Raw genomic sequence first — 14,946 nt, 5'->3', positions numbered from 1 at the left:
CGACCTTCCAAAGATGCATGATGGCAATATTCGCCGACTTCCTAGATGGAATAATGGAGGTCTTTATGGACGACTTCTCTGTCTGTGGAGGAAGTTTTGAAACATGTTTAGCGAACCTTGAGCTGGTACTTAAACGATGCGTAAGCGTAAACCTAGTCCTTAATTGGGAAAAATGCCATTTCATGGTTCGACAAGGAATTGTACTTGGACACATCGTATCCGATAGAGGAATCGAAGTTGATAAAGCAAAAATCGAAATTATCGAAAACCTTCAACCTCCCAAAACCGTTAGAGAAATAAGAAGTTTTCTAGGACACGCTGGTTTTTACCGACGTTTCATTAAGGATTTCTCTAAAATAACCAAACCCTTAACTGAATTACTCATGAAAGACGCCGAATTTATTTTCACCGATAAATGCACTGAAGCATTTCAAACGCTTAAACGAGCATTAATCTCTGCGCCAATTATGCAACCTCCCGACTGGAATGAGCCTTTCGAAATAATGTGTGACGCAAGTGATTATGCTGTAGGAGCTGTTCTAGGACAAAGAAAGGATAAGAAACTACACGTCATATACTATGCAAGTAGAACCCTAGACGAAGCTCAAATGAATTATGCCACGACAGAAAAAGAATTATTAGCTGTCGTATTCGCATTAGACAAGTTCCGTTCTTACCTGGTAGGAGCCAAAATAATCATATACACTGATCACGCCGCCATTAGGTACCTCCTAACCAAAAAGGACGCCAAACCAAGACTTTTGAGATGGATCTTGTTACTACAAGAGTTCGACCTGGAAATTAAAGATAAAAAGGGCACTGAAAACGTCGTAGCAGATCATCTCTCTCGATTGGAAAATCTAAAACCCGAAGAAGTACCAATTGACAACGATTTCCCTTATGAAAGACTCATCGCTCAATTTGAAGCAAATGAATTTGAACCATACCATCCAAACACCGAAACCAACATATTAGCTGAAATAGCTGTAGCCCGATCTAACACACCTTGGTATGCAGATTTCGTAAACTACCTAGCTGCTGGTGTGCTGCCTCCTGATTTAAGTTATCAACAGAAGAAGAAATTCTTCCATGACCTAAAACATTACTATTGGGACGACCCACTCTTGTTCAAAAGAGGCCCCGATGGAATCTTTAGACGTTGTGTACCCGAAGAAGAAATAGGAAGCATAATCACACACTGCCATTCTGCACCGTGTGGAGGACACCATAGCACATCTAGAACCTGCGCCAAAATCCTTCAATCTGGACTTTTCTGGCCTAACCTGTGGAAAGACGTTTACTTTGCTGTAATAAACTGTGATAGATGCCAACGAACCGGAAATATTTCGAGACGTGATGAAATGCCTCAAAAAGGCATTCTGGAAGTAGAAATATTTGACGTCTGGGGGATAGACTTTATGGGTCCATTTCCATCGTCGTTTGGAAATCAATATATACTCGTAGCCGTCGACTATGTTTCAAAATGGATAGAAGCTATCGCCTCTCCTACAAACGATACACGAGTCGTCACTAAACTCTTTAAAAACGTCATCTTTCCTAGGTTCGGTGTACCAAGATTGGTAATTAGTGATGGTGGTTCCCATTTCATTTCAAGAATACTTGAGAAACTCCTTCGAAAATATGGAGTAAATCATCGAATAGCCACACCATACCATCCACAAACAAGCGGTCAAGTAGAAGTATCTAACCGCGAAATAAAACAAATATTGGAGAAAACTGTTGCTATATCGAGGAAAGATTGGTCAACCAAGCTAAACGAAGCTTTATGGGCTTATAGGACAGCTTTCAAAACTCCAATAGGAACTACCCCATTCAAACTCGTTTATGGAAAATCATGCCACCTACCGGTAGAGTTAGAACATAAAGCCTACTGGGCTATTAATAACTTAAACCTAAACTACACTGCCGCTGGCGAGAAACGACTTCTAGACATAAACGAATTAGAAGAACTTAGACAAGACGCTTACGAAAACGCCAAAATCTATAAAGAGCGAACGAAAAAATGGCACGACAAGCGTATATCTAGGAAAAATTTTAGCATAGGCGATAAAGTGCTTTTATTTAATTCTAGACTAAAATTATTTCCTGGCAAGTTACGATCTACATGGTCTGGCCCTTTCGAAATAACTAACATATTTCCGAGTGGAGCGATAGAAATCAAAGGAGAAACCGTCAAACCTTTTGTCGTAAATGGGCAACGTCTTAAGTATTACCATCATCTCGAATACGATGAAAACATCGAAATTTTTAAACTTGACGAACTGCCCGCTCTTTCGAAAAAATAGTTTTCTATTTTAAAATCGTCGAGCTTACGACATTAAACAAAGCGCTTGGTGGGAGACAACCCACATTTATTTATTCTTTTTATTTTTATTTTATTTTAATTTTAAAATTTTAATTTTTAATTTTCATTTAACTATTCTATTTTTAATCATTCTAGATTTTAATTTTCTTATTATTTTTCATACATCTTATAATAACTATTATAATTATAGCCGCTTTCTTCATTCGAGAAAATACTTCCTTTTTATAATTATAATTATTATTATAACTTGTTTTATTTAATTTTATTTTTAAAATTAACACTAGCCTAGTTCTAACTTAATCTCAATATTTTCAACTTCTAGGTTTTTCATTTAACTACTAACTACGATGCAAGAAGTTGACAATATGGAAGTTGTGTTCCGTGGTAGAGGACAAGAAGCAAGATTTAACAAGCTGGCTGAAAGACACATGGAATTGACTTGCTATCCTCACCAACCAACTATGGTGAAGCTTGGTATCGAAGAAAGCATCCTACACCTGCTTAACCAAATCGGTTGGACTGGTTCTCACTTGTTCCGCAAGTTTAGCACTTATCGGAAGCTCACCCTGGAATTCTTGAGCTCCCTGACCTATCTTCCAAACTGTGGACAAGGGCTGAAAAAAGGAGTTATTCTTTTTAGACTCTTTGGTATGGAGTTTAATTTCTGCATCCGAGACTTTGCTGAAATGTTAGAACTACCTCATGGACCTGATGCATACGCCCAAGTAGCTGAAGAAAATCTTCCATACTGGGAGTTGGAAAAATACTGGGGCAAGATCACTGGAAACGACAACCCTGAAGAGAATGAATTTCAATCTGAGAACATCCACAATCCTGCTTTCCGCTACTTTCACAAGATCCTCGCTCACTATATTTTTGGCAAGCCTGATAATGTCACTGAAGTTACTAGAGAAGAGCTGTTCATTATGTTTTGTACATCTCAGAATCGCCCGGTCAATGCCATCGCATTCATGCTAACAAACTTCGAACGCATCATGCAAGACGAAGTTTCACCCATTAGGATCGGCGGATTCGTCACTATGATTGCTAATGCCATAGGAATGAGAGTGCCTTTGCTTAGCTTGACACCTTTTGGTACCCATACCTCTATGGACATCAATTTCTGCTTTAATCGAGGTATCATCGGTAACCTTGGACCTGATCGTTTTGAATTGCTCATTGACAACAAAGTTTGGTATCAGTTCACCTTACCGAATCCTAGGACGAGTGTGCACAACCCTACCAACTGGCTTTACTATGGTCAGATTCCTGAGAGAGAGCCATCACCTGGAACTCCTCAAGCTTATGAACATTTTGATGAGGAAATGCCTGCATCTGAATCTGAACCTGAAACACCTCCTGGTTATTATGAACCTCTTCCTGTTGATGAACCCATTCCTGATTACGAACCTCTTCCTATTGATGAACCTATATCTGAGTATGAGCCTGAAACTCGTTCTGAAAATTCTGTTGATGACTACACTGTTGATATGACTGATGTCGAGGTCGAGCAACAACAACCCGCTACATCCACCGCATCGGTGAATCAAAGAATGCCTAATCTGAATACGCACGAGCAAGCCATCACTGCGCTACAACAAGATGTACAACATGTGCGCAACGAGCTACACACTTTGCAAATGCATTTCTTTGATTTTATCGACACCGTAAATGCTCAGTTCGACGAAGTTTTCAAATACATTCAGTCTAATCAGAACAACAATAGACGTGGCTAGATGTTACCGTATTAGACTATTAGATTTTATTTCTAGTTTTAGCAATTTCTTTTCCTAGTTTAGATTTTCATCTTTCTGCACTTTTACATTCTGCTTATGTTAACACTCAGTACTGGTTTAATATTCAATGCAAATTTCTTTTGATTACTGTTACTGTGTTACACTGCTATTGACTGCTATATATATACTTCCCTATAATTTTTTGCTGTTAATAGTATTAAAATCCGACACTGTTATGAACTGATGGACAATATTAATGGTATCTGTCAGTACTGTCTGGTCACTTGCATGCGTAACCCACCTGCCTACAACAGGAGACGCACGTCTCCATCTGTGTGGGGCCAGCTGACACGAACCAAAGGAACAGGAGACGCACGTCTCCATGCTCTGCCCCAGCAGACTGGCTGCCTGAGACGCACGTCTCCCAAGGCCAGCAGTCTGTTTGACCACGCAGACCACTCTCTTTCCCTCTTGAATTTTGAATTTGAATTTCAAAATTCATCTTTCAATCTTCTTCATTCTTCCCCTATTTATTCCATTTAAACTCCATTAACCTCATTCATCCTCCATCATTCACCTCTTAAACTCCATTCATTTCCCACTTTTCTATTCTATTCAAACTTCAAACACCACCATTAATCCATTTTAATTCTCCATTAACCACCCCATTTTCAAACCTCTATTATAAAACCACACCACCACCACTCTTCTTCTTCACAACTTTCATACCATTCTCTATTTCTCCTACACTTCATCTCTATTTTTCATTTCCACACTCACCATGCCTCCACGTTCATTAATCCGTCGTGAGCGTCCCGAGAGACCACCTCCCGACCTTTCAAACATTATCTTCCGAGATGATGACAATGATGCTCAACGAACTAAATATGTCGCCTTCTACGAACGTTCGGTTGTTCCCACAAAATTTGTGAACACCGAGTGTCTAGAAACTTTGGGTCTCATTGATGGTGTCACCCGTTTGCTCACTAAATCTAGCCTCCACCATCTTTGTACCGAACCCGTACCTACTTATGAGCCGCTCGTCTTAGAATTTTTGAGTTCCTTCAACTACGACACTCCCTCTAATCAACCACTCTCAACCGGTAGCATCCAATTTCGGATGTTCAACCGTGAATATGCTCTAGATCAAGATGTCGTAGCTTCATATTTGCATTTCAATCATGCACCAATTGCTCACCGCTCAATCTTTCAAGAACTCAATGGTCGATCCTGGGAGGATCTCGCTTTTGAATTTTGGTTCCATCTCACTAGAGAAAACCCTACCGGTTGGAGAGCTCTCCATGCTTCTCACATTCAAAACCCCGCTATACGTTATTTTCAACGTGTTTTGGGGCATATTATTTTTGCGAGATCTAACAACCACAAGGTAAACCAAAATGAATTATTTTTCCTTTACTGTGCGCTTAACAATATCCGTTTCAATGCCGCACCGTTTATGTTCCAACACATCCAAGGCTTAGTCAACGCCCCCGCTACGAACCCATTCTTGCTTGGCGGCATTATTACTACCTTGGCCTGTGCTTTAGGTCTTGGTGACGAGCTCCTCTCACTCTCACATCTCATGAAACCTGCTCAGTCACTCGATCTCACCTACTGCCGTGACTCCCACTTGGTTTCCCCCCGCCATGATGGCCGATACACTTTGGTCGTCAACAAAGTTCCTATTCCTTATGTCATCCTTCCATGTCCTGAGAGAATCAACATCCGTTATGTTCAACGTTGGAGGCTTATTGAAGACAACCCTCAAGATGACCAACAAGAACATCTAAATGAACCTATGGATGCCAATGAAGAAGAACTCAACCAAGGGCAAGCTGATGTCAACCAACCTCCTCCAAACAACCCTCCGCCTATCACTCTTGAAGCCATGTATGCTGCTATTCAACGCCAAGATCAACTCGTTCAAGCTATGCAGACAAACCAAACTGAAAAAATTAGGCTCATCCGAGAGATGCAACAGGAGCACCGTGACTATGCTATTAGGAACGAAAGTCAATACGCTGAAATTGCTACATATTTGCATGATCTTGACATTCGTGTGAATGACTCTCCTGATAGACGTCGCCGTGTTCGTACAAGAGGCGCGAGCAGTTCTCGCAACCGCAACAATGAGGAGTAGTTCTTATGCACTGAGGACATTGCATCATTTCAGTCTGGGGGAGTCATATTATTTCTATTTCCGTTTTATTTTTTCCTTTAGTTATTTCCCTTCCTTGTAATGTTTTTCTAATTCAATAAAAGAATATTTATGGAATTTAAGTCTTATATGTATAATTCCGTAGTTATTTCAATTTCTTCCACTTTCTTGAGCCATAACAAATATTTTGCTCCTAAACGATAAACGCAAACCCCACACGTTCGAGAAATACAAAGCTACTCAAACACTCAACGCACTAAAATTGATTCAAGTTAATATCCTTATAGTCCCTACACTTTAAAACCCCCGAGTATGCGTAACCGATTTGAATACCCTTTATACCAAAACCACCGACTTTAATTTTTGAAGTAACCTTTAGTAGTTTATTCTAGCAGTCGGCACCGTCTTAGACACCAACTACGCAGAGAGTCGATGAATATAAGTGTATGATCCTCATACTAAAATTATGTGCTTAACCATAATAAGAAATGTGCCTACTAAGTAAGGTGGTCCTCACAAGATCATTTAACCTAACGGTCGCAATTCTCAAATACAAAGAATTTAAAAACTCATTGTTGATTGGTTCAGAAGTCATCTGGTACTGAACTTGGTAGGAAGGACTATTGTCCTATTCCCCGCAATCCTCAAATGAGCGCTAAGGAGTATACCACTTATTGTGCCAGAACTCCATGAGAAGGATCATAGTCACTAACCGACCACTCTGCTATGTGCGTGTCGAGATAATGGGCTTAATGTGATTGCACACGAATGAAAAGGGTGAAACATGATGACGAGTCAAAAGGTCGAGCTATAATGGCATGATTCGGATTGGTATGCATACTGGGAGCTGTCTAGTGTCGCTACTATAAGCCTATTGCTAGGATCATTATCATTATTTTCAAATAAGAACACTATGTAGCTGAGTATGACCGAGCGACGTGGAGGAAGTGTATTTTATTTATCTTTATCTTATTATTTTTCTTGAGGACAAGCAAAGGTTCAAGTCTGGGGGAATTTGATAACACGATTTTATATCGTATATTTAGCCTAAAATCCATAGATATTTATAGCATTTTCCGTTTATTATGTTAATTTATTATGATATTACGCGTGTATTTGTTTTGTTTCAGGTTTTACACTTCAATTACGTCTATTTGCGAAAAGGAAAGAAAATCGAGCTTAAATGACCAATATTTATGCTTAAAAGACGTAAATTGGGTGCTGAAGTAAAAAGGGAGTGCAATTAGGACCCAAAAGGCCCAAAATAGCAATCCAGCCCACGAAGGAAAGCAACCCAGGCCACACTAGTAAGCAGAGACGCACGTCTCTGCCACCTCAGCAAAGGGGAGACGCACGTCTCCACCTCCCTAAAGAATCTCCACTTGAGACGCACGTCTCAAGTCAGTCAGCTGCCTCATTGAAGAATCGGAGACGCACGTCTCCAAGTCCCAGTCAGAAAAAGGTCCCTCAATTCACGGATTCCAACTGCAAATCCCCTCCTATAAATAGGACCTGCTATCTCACTTCAATCTGTCCGATTTCCTGCCAACGAAGTGCTGCCGAAATTGTACCGCGAACCGCTTTTCATTATTCTGTTTTCATTCAACCGTTTATTTTCTCACAACGATTTCTACACTGGAAATTGTTGTGAACTTTTCGTAGATCTAGCCTTACGTTAGATTTATCGTTTTAATTCCTTGTTTTTATTTTCTGCCATTTAAATTCCGAAGAACGATCCAGCCAAGCTGTGGTGGAAGTTCGAGTACTTCAAGATTCAATTTAATTCAGATTTATTTTAATTCAGGTTTATTATTTACCGCCTTTATTTATATTATTATTGCATGATATATTATATGCCAATTAATATGCCTATTAATATGAACCAAATTTATTTATGCATGTTTAACCATATTAATATGTCTGGCTAAATTACTAAAGGTGTCGGTATGTAAAGTAAGTTAACCGTAGGGATCCGAAATAAATTGGCTTAAATTATGTTTTATTAATTATCACTTATTTTTGGTTTATATGTCTAGTTTAATTAGTAAGTCTTAAAACCAATAGAGCGAAAGTTTGAGGGCTTAAGACGGTCAAAGGTTAAAACCAATAGAGCGAAAGTTTGAGGTCTTTAACTGGATAGTAGACATAGGACATTAGTTTTAAGGATGGCGAAAGCGTATTAAAACTAATTGGGACTTATTTATTTCCAAAAATTGTTTTTACACTCGAGCGGGATGGCGAAAGCGTACGTTAGGGATATTAGCTTGCTCCGAGTCAACAGAGCGAAAGTTTGAGATTAGGAGATTTAAATAGATAACAACCTCATAAAATAGGCATTTTATTAATTACATTGTTTCCAAAAAGCTCTTCTAAAATCTAATGGGATGGCGAAAGCGTACATTAGGATTAGGATAGTAGTCTGACTCAACAGAGCGAAAGTTTGAGACGAGGATTTTTAATCAATTGAATTAGTAAAGATTTTTAATTTGATTATGCAAAAGCCAATGGACCTTCGGATTTCCTGTAGTTAAACGAAATACATACTGATACCTGTCTCTTATTATTATTCTTTATTCTCTCACAATCACTTTCCCTTAGGAACAAACGAAATTTTAGTACTCCTAGCTTTACATAGTAACCTTAGATAACGGTAGATCGATTCATAGTCCCTGTGGATTCGATATCTTTTAAAACTACACGACACGACTGTGCACTTGCAGTTATCAGATTTATAGACACGTAAAGTCGCGATTATTCTTTCAACCTTGTGCCTCTAACCCATGTTTTCTATTACTAGAAAAATGCTACGTGACCTAATTGTTTCCCTTTCCTTTTTTTATTATAATAGAACCAATAATAAAATTATAATGGTTTAATGGGCTTATGTTTTCATACCCCCAACTTTGCTATTTCACACCCAACAACTAAACTCCGGTAAATAATAATAGTCTATTTAACCCACTATTATTTATAATATAAATTCTCCGACTAAACCGACTAAATAATCTGACTAACCAATTGCGCTTCTTAGAATAATACCGATAATTTCTCAACTACGACTAATTCCAACAAATAAATCCTTAATTGATTTAATTAAATAATTAATTAAATTCGGGGCGTTACAAAGCCGATTTGTCTGAGGGTGTTAGTGTCGTATAAATGTTTGTTTTGCAGTGATTGGAACTAAAGCAAACACGAACATGTTTACAAGTTTAGTTTACACTATGAATATTATCATAACCAATGCTTTTAGTATAACAAAAACAAATGTTCATGGTCTTTAGTTTCACCTTTTCGGTCTTCCAGGTTGATCTCGATTCAGCAGTTAAAGTTGTTGTTGATGGAGGTATACTAACGTGTACTGAATCAGATACAGTTGTACCCGGCGGAGGTGTTGATCAATTATCACTATACACCAGTACTTTATCACTAGACACCAGTACTGATCAATTATTTGAAACTGATTATGCAGTATCAGTAGACTACAGATCAAAGAGGTTAAGCGATCCCGTGTTTGACAACTACATCAATGAGCTGAAGTGATTATGTGTACGACAGCTACATCAAATTGGTTTCAATAAATGAAATGTCCTCCATATGTTTTTGTTTTTTCAACAACTAAAATGTCTCATCATATCAAGAAGAGTCCAACATTCCAAAATTCTATGTAATTTTCTGTGTGCATAGTCTTTTTATGTTGCTAATTTTTGTCTAAGAAAATAAACCTTTCTTGTTTTTATTATTATCATTATTATTAGGGTTAATACTACTTTACCCCCCTGCCATATAAGCGAGATTCGGTTTACCCCCCTCTTAAAAAAAAACTTATTGGACAAACCTTGCAAAATAAAGATTCCATCAATATTGACCCTGATCAGTTTTTTTGACCAAGATTCTTAGAATCTTGCCTACGTGGCATTTTTGGTAGTGCTGACTGTACAACACATAAGCAATGTGGCACAGTCAGCACTGCCACGTGGAATTTTTTTATTATTATTTTTCTTTTTTAAAAAAAAATTAATTTTTTTTTAAAGAAAAAATAATATTTTTTTTACAAAAATTTAATATTTTTTTACGTTTTTAAAAAATATTTGACAGTACCTGCGGATTTACGTACGCCTTTAAAAATACCTGCGGATTCACCAACGGATTTGACAATACCTGTGGATTTACCTACGAATTTGACAATACCTGGGGATTTACCTTTAAAAATACCTGCGAATTTACCTGCAGATTTACCTACGAATTTGACAATACCTGCGAATTTACCTGCGAATTTGACAATACCTGCGGATTTACCTACAAATTTGACAATACCTGCGGATTTAAAAATACATGCGGATTTACCTACGGATTTGACAATACCTGCGGATTTAACTACGAATTTAAAATTACCTGTGGATTTACCTTTAAAAATACATGCGGATTTACTTGCGAATTTGACAATACCTGTGGATTTACCTACGGATTTGAAAATACCTGCGAATTTATATATAATAAAAATAAATTTTAAAAATAATTAAAAAAAAACAGTAAAACAATTTTGGAAAAAAATTAATAAAAACGTAAAAACGTAATTTTTTTTTAATTTTTCCAATTTTTTATAATTCTTTTTCAACTTTTTTATAATTTATATAAAATAAAAACGTAAAAAAAATATTAATTTTTTTTTAAAAAAAAAATTTTTAAATAAATCATCAAAATTAATAAAAAAAATTTAAAAAAATATTAAATTTTTATTAAAAAAAAATTAATAAAAAAATTTTTCAAAAAAAAAATTAAAAAAAAATTTAAAAAAAAATAAATTCCACGTGGCAGTGCTGACTGTGCCACATAAGCAATGTGCTGTACAGTCAGCACTACCAAAAATGCCACGTAGGCAAGATTCTAAGAATCTTGGCCAAAAAAACTGATCAGGGTCAAATTTGATGGAATCTTTATTTTGCAAGGTTTGTCTAATAAGTTTTTTTTTAAAGGGGGTAAACCGAATCTCGCTTATATGGCAGGGGGTAAAGTAGTATTAACCCTTATTATTATTAACTACATTTTTTGTTGCAGGTTATTTGTGTGATCTCTGTAGTAGTGATATTGGGATCACTAGCGGAATGCAGAGTGCTATATGTCTCTCACATAATTACTCGTATTGAGTTTTACCGAAGAGTCTACAACTGACTTTCTTTATACGACTTGAACCAATTGTGGCGTTTTAAATATTTTTCTATCAAGTCAGTATGCCTCTTCTGCAGTAGTTGTGCAAGAACCATTGATGTTATTTATATTATTGATTTTGCTTGAGAATTCTCTGTTATTTTCCCTCTGAAGTTAATTGGTCAATGGTAACAGAAACTAGAAGTTAATAGGAAAAATTGTGGTTCTTATATTATTCCATTTATAAGTTTATATAGGTTGCCTATTATTTTAGAAATTTGTATTCAGTTTTATTATTTTTTATTTATGTCACTTTCTACTCAATTTTACAAGTGTGCCTAATTCTTTCTTTCTCGCCAATAAACTAAGAATATATTATTATTAGTAGTTCTCACATCATAGATACTATAAATATATATTTTTACTATAACTTATATTAGGTCATAATGTAGCAATCAATTAATAAGTTTAAATAAAAAAATCAGAAAAATTAATTTTAAAATAATTGAACATTGAATGAAAATACAAAATAAATATAAAAAAAAAAAACTTTTAAGAGAAACAAAATTATCCATAGATTCTTTATTACAATGACATGAATTATTTTTTTAATATCATTCATTATTTATAATTTAATTAAATTTATTTCATTCTCTCCTATAAATAATTAATAGTGATATTTATAAAATAATTATTGTTGCATTATACTTTAAAATTGATAATTATTAAAAAAATGTTGTTTCTCAAAAAAAAAAATTAAATAAACGGAAAAAATATATATTATAAAAACTTACATATTATACATAAAATAATATACTTTTTCAATATTTCAATATATATTATATAAACATAACAGTTTTTGTTAAGTAACATTTTTTTTAATAAACCAAAAATATATTAAAAGAAAAGAGAAAGATTACAAAAGACACAATAGGGGGACCAAACCAAGACCTCTTAGGGGCAAATCCTAGTCATAGGGGTACCCGACTTGTCTAGCAAGTAATCGGAGTAAATATCATTGTAAACATAATTAAACCAAGAGAAGCTTTTGCTAGCAAAATCGATATTAGCCAGGATATCCGCACAAAAATTGGCCTCTCTAAAAATATGAGAAATCAAGAAATCAATTTTTAGAGTATACGCCCAACACGTAAACTAACGAGACTTGAGAATCCAAGGCACTAAGTGAACATTTGCGAAAGCCTTCACCACTAGCATACAGTCTGTTTCAATTCAAAGTCTAGACAAATCTTCTTGAATGGCTTTCTCAATAGCAATAATAATCGCGCTAAACTCCGCCACCACTTGCGACCCCGAACCAATAAAAGCTGCAAAACTAAGTAAGTGGTTGGCTTTTTCATCCCTAAAGATTCCTCCAGAAGAAGCCAAGAGAGGATGGCCTGAAGCAACGCCGTACGTGTTGCACTTCACCCAACCTCGAGCAGGGGGACTCCAAAGAACATTAATGGTGCTCAATTGCTTACTTGGGATGATGACAATATCAAAAGCTTTAAGTAAATTGAAGCACTGTATAGAATTACTTGCCTTGCCTTTAGTTAAAGTACCAACCATTTTTTCCTTGACTACAATGCTGGAGATACAAGTTTTCCAATGGGTGACTTGTTTTTCGAATCTGAATTTGTTACGAGCCTGCCATATTTGGTACAGAGTGAAAACAAGGCTTTCTTTGATGACTGCAAGGGCTTGGGGGTTCCAAGGCATTCGCAGGATCGAATAATAGTCTGCCATCTTTTTAATAGAAGAATTCAGATGGAACTTCCCACAAAGCCAGGTCCAAATGTTTGAGGCATAATTGCAATCAAAGAATAGGTGATCAGAAGCTTCAGTCGCCTTATGACATAGGAAGCAGCAAGAAGGGAAGGCTAAGCCATGCAACGATAAGTTATCATCAGTGGAAATGCGATTGTGAATGATTTTCCAGGCTGTGATTGAATGAGCTGGAGCAGTATCCTTGTCCCAAGGAAAGAGATCCTAGTTACACAATCCAGAAGGATTTCAGATCAAAGAGTAAGTGTGTTTTGTGGTAAGGATCCCTCCTTCAATCTTTTTCCAAGCAAGAAAATCCTCAACAGGTAACTCAGAGACATAGAAATTGGAGATGAAAGGAAGCAACCCTGGGAGGGCTTGATTTATGTTAGCATGAAGGGACCAGGTATGATTCTGCCAAACCTCAGCAATGCATTTGTTTAGGTTAGAGTGGAACTTCTCTGGAATTTTGAATTTTGCAGTAAGGATCTCACCAGCCCAATTGTCCCTCCAAAAGTTAATTGTTTTACCATTGCCAATGATCCAAGTATAGTTATCCATCACCATATCATAAGCTTTTTTGAAGCCCTTCCATAAAGAGGATTTGATGGAATAGTTGATTAACTTGCCCTTCTTTTTCACTCTTGCAGTTAGTAGCTTACACCAAGATTGGTTTTGATTCAGGAATTTCTAACAGAGGTAGATGTTGGTAGCGGTGTTGAAATTCTTCAGAGATATAATGCCTAGCCCACCTTCAATTGTCTTCGAGCAGCACTTCTTCCAGGCCACGGTAACAAGCTATTTTTTGTCCACATTTCCGCTCCAGATAAAGTTATGCATCCAACGCTCAATATTGTTAATGAGACTGGGTGGCAGGTTGTAAATAGTCATACAGTGCACCATCATACTTTGTATTACAGACTTCACCAACATGAGTCTTCCAGCCATTGACAGCATTGTCGCCTTCCAATAAGCAAGCTTGATCTTAATATTATCTGCAAGAAAGGAGAAATGTTTAGCTTTAGGCTTGCCTATGAAAATAGGCACACCAAGGTAGATAAATGGAGGATAGGAAATAGAGAAGCCGATGATAGTAGCCAGCCTGTTATGCCTATCTTGGGACATTCCTCCTACATAAATGATTGATTTATTAATGTTATAAATCTGGCCAGAACAAGAAGCATATTCCTTCAAGAGGTTGGATATGGCAATTATAGATTTAACATCTCCCCTACAAAAAATCATAATGTCATCAGCAAAGAATGTATGGGAAGGGACCCTGCAGTTCCTATTAGCCTGAATGAGATTTATTTTGTCCATGTGTACTAGCTCAGAAATGCCTCTGCTAAGGACATCCTCAACTAAGTAAAAGAGAAGAGGAGATAGGGGATCCCCTTGTCTCACACCATTAGAACAAGTGAAGAATCCTACCTGCTTACCATTTAAGCCAATGGACAGTCTTGCAAGCTAAGAATAGATTGGATCCATGAGCAAAATTTAGAATTAAAGCCAAAAGCATTCAGAGTTTTAATAAGAAAGTTCCAATTCAAAGAATCAAAAGCTTTAGTGATGTCAATTTTGAGGGCAACATTCCCACTGTAGCTTTTATTACCAAGGAGGTTAATGGCTTTAGAAGCAAGGCATATACCATCCTTGATGTTTCTTCCAGCTATGAAGCCTTTTTGCTCAGGGGAGACTAAGATAGGGAGAATAACAGATATCCTGTCAGCAAGAATTTTGGAAATTAATTTATACTTAAAGTTAGCTATAGCAATTGGTCTATAGTGGCCAATGTTACTAGCCTCTTTAGC

This window comes from Vicia villosa, unplaced genomic scaffold (genome assembly GCF_029867415.1).
Source record: "Vicia villosa cultivar HV-30 ecotype Madison, WI unplaced genomic scaffold, Vvil1.0 ctg.001794F_1_1, whole genome shotgun sequence".
Classification (NCBI taxonomy): domain Eukaryota; kingdom Viridiplantae; phylum Streptophyta; class Magnoliopsida; order Fabales; family Fabaceae; genus Vicia; species Vicia villosa.
Note: the sequence above shows the minus strand (reverse complement) of the source record.